Here is a 7,434-nt window from a genome sequence, read left to right on the forward strand (position 1 = left end):
ATGATTTTTAGGCATGCACGTAGTGATAGGGTTAATGGAAAGCCTCTCATGTTTTGATCAGAAGCTTTCTTTACTGTTATGTAGGTACCATCAACGGTGAAACAGATACATTACAATACAGTATCTTCAGATATTTGTGTATTCTATCTGTTGACAACTACAGAATTTGCAAATACAAATGTATTGTATCTGCCTGTAGATACAATATATGCCATAGTATACACCAGGAAAAAAAAATAGTCACTTGATGACAAGTGACATCATGCCAGCTCCAGCGGGCTACCCACCATCTACCCACCATCTACCCATCATCTACCCACCATCTACCCACCATCTAACCAGTTTAAGAATTTCCACAGGAGATCCTCAGTTTTTGCTGGGCACCACTGATCCCCATTTCTGGTCAGCTGATACTCAGCTTTAGCTCCCAGCTTATGCTCAGCTTTGGTGCCCAGCTCATGCTCAGCTTTGTTGCCCAGATCAGAACCAGTCCTGGCCCAGCTTATTTTCAGCTTTATTCCAGTCATGGCTCAGCTTAGACTCAGATTAGGACTATCATTGGCCCAGCCAATGCTCAGCTTTGGACCAGTATTGGCTCAGCTGATTTTCAGCTTTGGATAAATCTTGGCCCAGCCAATGCTCAGATTCTGAGTCTGACCACTCCTGTAACAGCTTATGCTCATCTGTGGACCAGCCTTGGCTCAGCTGATGCTCAGCTGTGGACCAACCTTGGCTAAGACAATGCTCAGCTGTGGACCAGCCTTGGCTCAGCTGATGCTCAGCTGTGGACCAGCCTTGGCTCAGCTGTGGACCAGCCTTGGCTCAGCTGATGCTCAGCTGTGGACCAGCCTTGGCTCAGCTGATGCTCAGCTGTGGACCAGCCTTGGCTCAGCTGATGCTCAGCTGTGGAACAGCCTTGGCTCAGGTGATATTAATCTTTTGAATAGTCTCAAAAAATCTGATACTCAGCTTTGGAACAGCCTTGGCTCAGCCAATGCTCAGCTTTTGAAAATTTTTGGCCCAGCTGGTGTTAATCTTTGGAACAGTATTGTCCCAGCTGATTCTAAGCTCTGCACAAGCCTTTTCCAAGATGATGCTCAGCTTTGGACCATTGTTGGCTAAGCTGATGCTCAGATTTGGAATATTCCTGGCCCAGCTGACACTTGGATTTGTTTCAGGCTTGGAATATCCAATGCTCAGCTGTGGCCCAGGCTCAGCCAATGCTCAGCTTTGGCCCAGGCTCAGTCAATGCCTACTGCTCAGCTTATGATGAGCATCAGCTGTTCCTGGGAAAAAATTAGGATCAGCTGACTGTGCCACATTGAGTGCTCTGGTGCAGTCCTGCAAGCTCTACAAGTGCTGGTGGAGCAGACTTGGAGCAGTGCTGGAGTAGCTCTGGAGCAGAAACCAAAGCTGCATCATGTCACTTGCCATCAAGTGACCATTAGACTAGTTGTATTCTACTTGCATATTCATTTTGTTATGTTGTCACGTAGTCTCACCATGTCCGCAGTAGTCTGAGTTCTGAAACCTAGTTGATTGTTTATAACCCGTTTCTTGTTCCACTCTTACGGTTCTCTAACCATCCAACATCTGGTCCAACTCATCAAACATTGCTGACATCCCTCGACTCCTGTCTAGGTCTGTTTTCATCTTTTCACTCTCATGATTAGCTTGTCTCATCTGTCTGCTCATCTTGTTAGGTTTGTCCTCTGAGTGTCCGTAGCCACCGCTGCTTGCTTGTGTCTAACGCACTCCTCATCATACAAGGTTTGTCCTCTGAGTGTCTGTAGCCACCGCTGCTTGCTTGTGTCTAACGCACTCCTCATCATACAAGACATATTGTCTTATAGTGACTATCTTTTTCTCCTGGTGCGTATTGTACCATTAAATGATCAAACTTTATTTTCTTGATTTTGGCCATGGTGGACTGTATACAGAAAAACTATGTATCAAAAAACATAAAAATTCAATATCTTGTATTGGGCTGTATTGGTGACAAGATACCAAAGTTTGAATACATATGCATAGTATTGGTCTTTGAATATGATACAAATAAATAATATTGGGTGCAAAACAGATACATATACCTAGATTGTTGTTTCACTGTTGGTGCCATTGGGAAAAAATGATCCTTCCTAAGGCTGTGAAATTGCTGTACAGTTTCCAGGCTGGAGGACACCCAGGTTTATGCCCACCTCAGAAATGCAGTCAATCAATTTGGAGTCTCAACACTGTAAAAAAGCCAACCCTCCTAAATATTCTAGCCCAAATGTTTGCCCCTCATATCACAATAAGGACCAGGAAAAAGTGTGACAGTGGATTGCCTTTTGCAACTGTACCATCCCACTTGCAAGTTATCAAAAGGGATTTTGGAAATTGTGGCACAATTGAAGAGAAATTACATCTATCAAATCAATGGTGCAAAAATGTTCAGGTCAGTTCTGTGGAGAGGAAGAGGAAGTCTGGGGTCTGGGGTTCTGGATCCTATATGGTTGATTGAAGGATGAGGAAGCAGCCTGGGATCTCCAGGCTCTCAAACCTTGAGAGTGCTGTCTGTGACATGTACATGTAATCTATGTACATGGAAGCCTGCACTATGGCTCATAACATTAACCCCCTTTAATGCCCAAGCCGCCCCCTTTTCTGTTTAAGCTGATGAAAAAAATAAAATAAAAATCCTCCTCTTTTGGCTCTGCATTCTATCCCTGGGAAGCATTAAAAGACCCAGTGGGAAAAAGCTTGCCCTCTTGCTTTCTTCTCTGCGCCCATCAGTGTTTAGCCGCCCACCGCCTGCGGGAATTTGATGTTGAATTCTGCTAAAGGATCTCTGCAGTTCTTCAGGTTCTCTGCCGGCTCCCACAAGTTCTCCTCTGGTCCAAATCCCTTCCAACTGAAAAGGTATTGAAGTGTCCATCCTCTCTGCCAACAGTTGATTACCTCTGCTACTTCCCGTTCATCTTGGCCATCCACTATTACTGGCTCCGGAGTCCTTCTCCGCCACTTTGTTGGGTTTGTTCTTGCGGAGTAAAGAGATGTGGAAAACCACCCTGCATGGCGAGCAGAAGGGTCAGTTTGTAAGCGGACTTAGAGATTTGGCTATCTATTGGGAATGGTCCTAGCCAGCGGTGTACTAGTTTGGGGCTGGGGCAGGTGGTTGAAATATTGGGTCTAACCAATTTTTTTTCAACTCTTTGGAGCATCCCGCACACTTTTGTCAAATTGGCTTTTCATTGTCTCTTGCTCCGCCTCTAGGCAGTGTTTGAGCTCTGTCTGAACCACTTCTAGCTGGCTAAGGCGCTCAGCCACTGCTGGTACACGCTGCTCTGCCAATGGGATTCCGCTGTAAGAAGGATTGAAACAGTAATTTACTTTGAAAGGGGAAACTCCGGTGGAGGTGGACGTATGGTTTTTATATTTTTTGTACGCAAACTCAGCCGTTGCTAGGAGTGGTGCCCAGTCATCTTGTCTGTAGCACACAAAGTGGCAGAGGTACTGTTCCACGTCTTTGTTTGCAATTTCTGATTGGCTGTCGGTCCTGGGGTGATACACTGTTGAGGGGTGGAGGCGGATGCCTATCCAGTTGCAAAATTTGTGTTTGATTTGAGAGATGAACACGCTTCCGCGGTCGGAAAAAATAGTCTTTGGGGTGCTTTTGAGTTTCCAAACGTGCTCTGCCATCAGGTCCACCAGTTGCTCCGGGTTCATGGACTTCCTGCATGGGATAAAATGTGCCATCTTTGTCAGGTGTTCCACCACTGTCAGTATGCTGTCATGGGAATGTGATTCAGGTAGATTGGTGATCAAATTGTAGCTAATGTCTGTCCAGGGCCCTGCCAGGATTTGGAGAGGTTCTAAAGTTGCAAATGGCTGCTGGGTGGCGGACTTGACCTGTTGACAAGAGTCACATCCATCAACATACTGGTTGAAAAATTTCTTCATGATCCTGTTCCACACAAAGCTCCACTGGACCAGGGCCAATGTGCGGGAATGTCCTGGGTGGCCTGCAGCTTTGGTGTTGTGTATGCTCTTGAGAGTTTCCGTCCGCAAAACAGCGTCCACTGGTACAAAAATTTGTCCTATGTTGTAGAGTATCCCGTCTGCCTCTGCATATCTGTTGTACCCTGCTGGTGTGCGGAGTAATTCAATCCATCTGGTTAGTTTGGGGTCTAGCGGAGTCAAATTTCTGAACTTAACAATTATTTCTGTGTCTGATATGGCTTGGTCCTCTGATTTTGCCTCTGCAGATCCAAATCCAAGTGTTTCAAACCTCAAGCCAGCATTCCGTGTCCTCCAAGTCAAGTGTCACATCCTTGAACCAGCTGTCAAACTCTGCCACTTCAAATGTCCCCTCTGTGATGTTGCTTGTTTTCAGGAGTTGTTCAAAATTCAGCTTGTCTCCAGGAGCTGGAGATAGATTGGGTCTCCAGGAAAGGGCATCAGGTTTGGTGGATTGGTGGCCAGGGAGGAATATAATTTCAAATTCAAAGCACCCCAGGGTCTCCGCTGTAGGGACTCTTGTGGGACACTAAATGTTTATTTGGTGAAAATATCCTCTGAGGGGGAAATAAATTGCTAATAGGTTGAAAGGCTATTACAACTTACGGGTGGTTTGAAAGACCTGCCCCTCTAATGGTACTATGCAAATAACTAAGAGTCTTGTAATCAATATTTATAAAGATGTGGCTGATTCCAAGATAGATCTTACTTTTGTATAGTAATCTCTATCAGGCCTAGATTCCTCAAATCACTATTCTTGCAGATCTGTTACAACTTCTGATGCTGGAGGGATAATGTAATCCAGTGGGATCAATTATGTAAAATACAATTGTTGTTGATGTTGGGTTGTTGATGAGAAGGTTGGTAATGATCTCTTCCTTAAGCAATCTCTTGATAAGGCACTTTAATCAATACTAGAGCTCCTGGTTGCTACTACACTACTACTACTTGTTATAATTGTTGTTAATGAAGTTGGTAATAATCTCTTCCTTAACAATCTCTTGATAAGGCACTTTAATTACTACTAGAGCTCCTGACTACTACTACTACTACTGACTCAAACTTAACACTACCACTACCACTACCACTACCACTAAAATACCACTAAACTACCACTGTAACTAAACTAACCACTGTGACCAAACCTCTGTAGGCTGATGGGGAAAAGATCTGATGAGGGGGGGAAAGAGGCCTCCTTATATATTGAAGGGTGAGGGAATTTAGCTCCAGGGGAACTCCTTGTGAGGGCTATTTTCTGCAGGGGATATCAGTTGCACAGCAAGATATGCATGTGTTGCACTGCCTGCCAAACAATTAGGTAATGGATTCTGCAGGAGGGGATATCAGTTGCACAGCAATATATGCATGTGTTGCACTGCCTGCCAAAGAATGATGTAATTGATTCTGCAGGCAGGCTCCTTGAACACCTTATCTGCCTGCATATGCTGCACTGCATGATATCATGTGTTGCTAGGTGACCCAAACAACCTTCCGTAACCTACCATATGCCTGCATGTCCAGCTGTTGCCTTCTTCCATCCAGAATATTGGGGGTCAAAGCCTCTCCTCCCACCTTGCTCCATCCTTCCTTCTTCCTCCTCCCTAATTAATACTTACATCCATATCCCATCATACTGAATCCTAGACCCTTATAAAGTAATATACCACCCTTATAAAGATAATATACCCTTACACAAGTAATATACCCTTATAACACTGCCTTACTTGATACACCACACCATCCTCCCTTCCATTCCTGGTTGAGACATGTGCTCCCAATACCTTCCACCTCTTCTATTGATAACATCCTTCCACCTCCCTGCCATCCTACCTAGTCATGGTCCTCCATTCCATCCCTGATCACGCCGTCCATCCTACATGATCCTAGTCTGCCGTTCCGTCCGTGCTAACACTATCCCTCATCCATCTGTCTGTATCTGTAATGAATCCATTCCTCCCATCAACACATACACTGCTTGTATTATATATAACTTCCTCCTCTTATAATGAATGATAGCTGTATCTATGCTGTCTCAATACCTCTGCAATGTGCTTTTGGCATTGTCACGCCAATGGAGCACCACACCGCCCAGCGTGCCTGTCTTCTGGTGAGTTCCTTTGTGATAATGAAGCTCTCTAAGTTCCGGTGGTCTGTGGAAACAATTGCGGTCAGGCGGTGTAGGTTCCCTTCAAGGTACTGCCACCACTCTTTGAAAGCGCTAACAATAGGCAACAACTCCTTGTCAAAAATTTTGTAGTTCTTCTCCGCCTGTACCAAAGATATGGATATACAACGGGGTGGAGACAACGGTGGACCAATACACTAACGTTATTTCTTAGTGTAGTGTATTTTAGCCAAAACCAGCTAACAATAACAACATTTTCTGTTATCTTGTTTTTTGTGTTGCTAACAATACAGGAACTTGCCCAGGAAATAGTGATAGATAACAGCAATAACTGTTATTGTATCCTGTTAGTAGCAATAAAAGGCCTGTCATTGTTGTTATTGCTGTTATTTCCTGTTATTGTTAGTATGGATACTTGTATCTCAGATAACAAATAACATGAATTTGGGAGTCAATAAAATGAATACACTAACATTTATTGTCCAATAACGTTAGTGTAGTGCAGTGGCCCATTTCTGGTGGAGATCATTGTCCTTTTCACAAATCTGAGATAACACTGCTCCAACCGCAAAGTTGGAGCAGTCACATTCAAGGATGAATGGCTTGTATGGGTCTGCAGTTTTGAGTATTGGAGCAGAGGTGAAAGCACTTTTGAGGGATTCAAAGGCAGAATTGCATCTTGAACCCCACACAAAGGGAGTCTTGGCCTTGGTCAGATCATGGAGTGGTCTGGTCTTTCCGGAAAAATGATCAATAAAGTGGTGGTAGAAGTTTGTGAATCCAATAAACAGCTGCAGTTCCGTGACATTCTGTGGTGGGGGCCAATTTGTCACTGCCTTCACTTTTCCAGGGTCCATTCTAATTCAGTTGCACACTATCAAAAATGACAACTCTGTTTATGAAGCTTAGGGCAAAAACACGTCAAAATTAAGGGTTTTGGGCCCTAGCACTATAACTGTGCTGATGTAAACACTATTAATGTAAATTAATAAAATTGTTAAGTGGTAAAGATGGCCACTACAAGGGTTTTAAACACTCTTTAAAAAAGGAGGATTAATTATGGCCCCGTTATACGTCATAAATGGTTGAATTTATGACGCCGCGACCCAAAGTTTGCCCCCCGTTGCCACCAAAACTTTGAAACCCCCGGGGTTTGCGCGTCATAAATTCAACCACTTATGACGTATAACGCGGCAGCCAAACAGGGCCTATGTAATTAATAATATATCTACGGACTTACTTTGTGCACTGCAAAAAGCTCTTTGCGCACTGTGCAGTGCGCAAAGTTTGCAAACACTTCGCGCACTGCG

Source organism: Puccinia triticina, chromosome 7A (assembly GCF_026914185.1).
Source record: "Puccinia triticina chromosome 7A, complete sequence".
Taxonomy (NCBI): Eukaryota; Fungi; Basidiomycota; class Pucciniomycetes; order Pucciniales; family Pucciniaceae; genus Puccinia; species Puccinia triticina.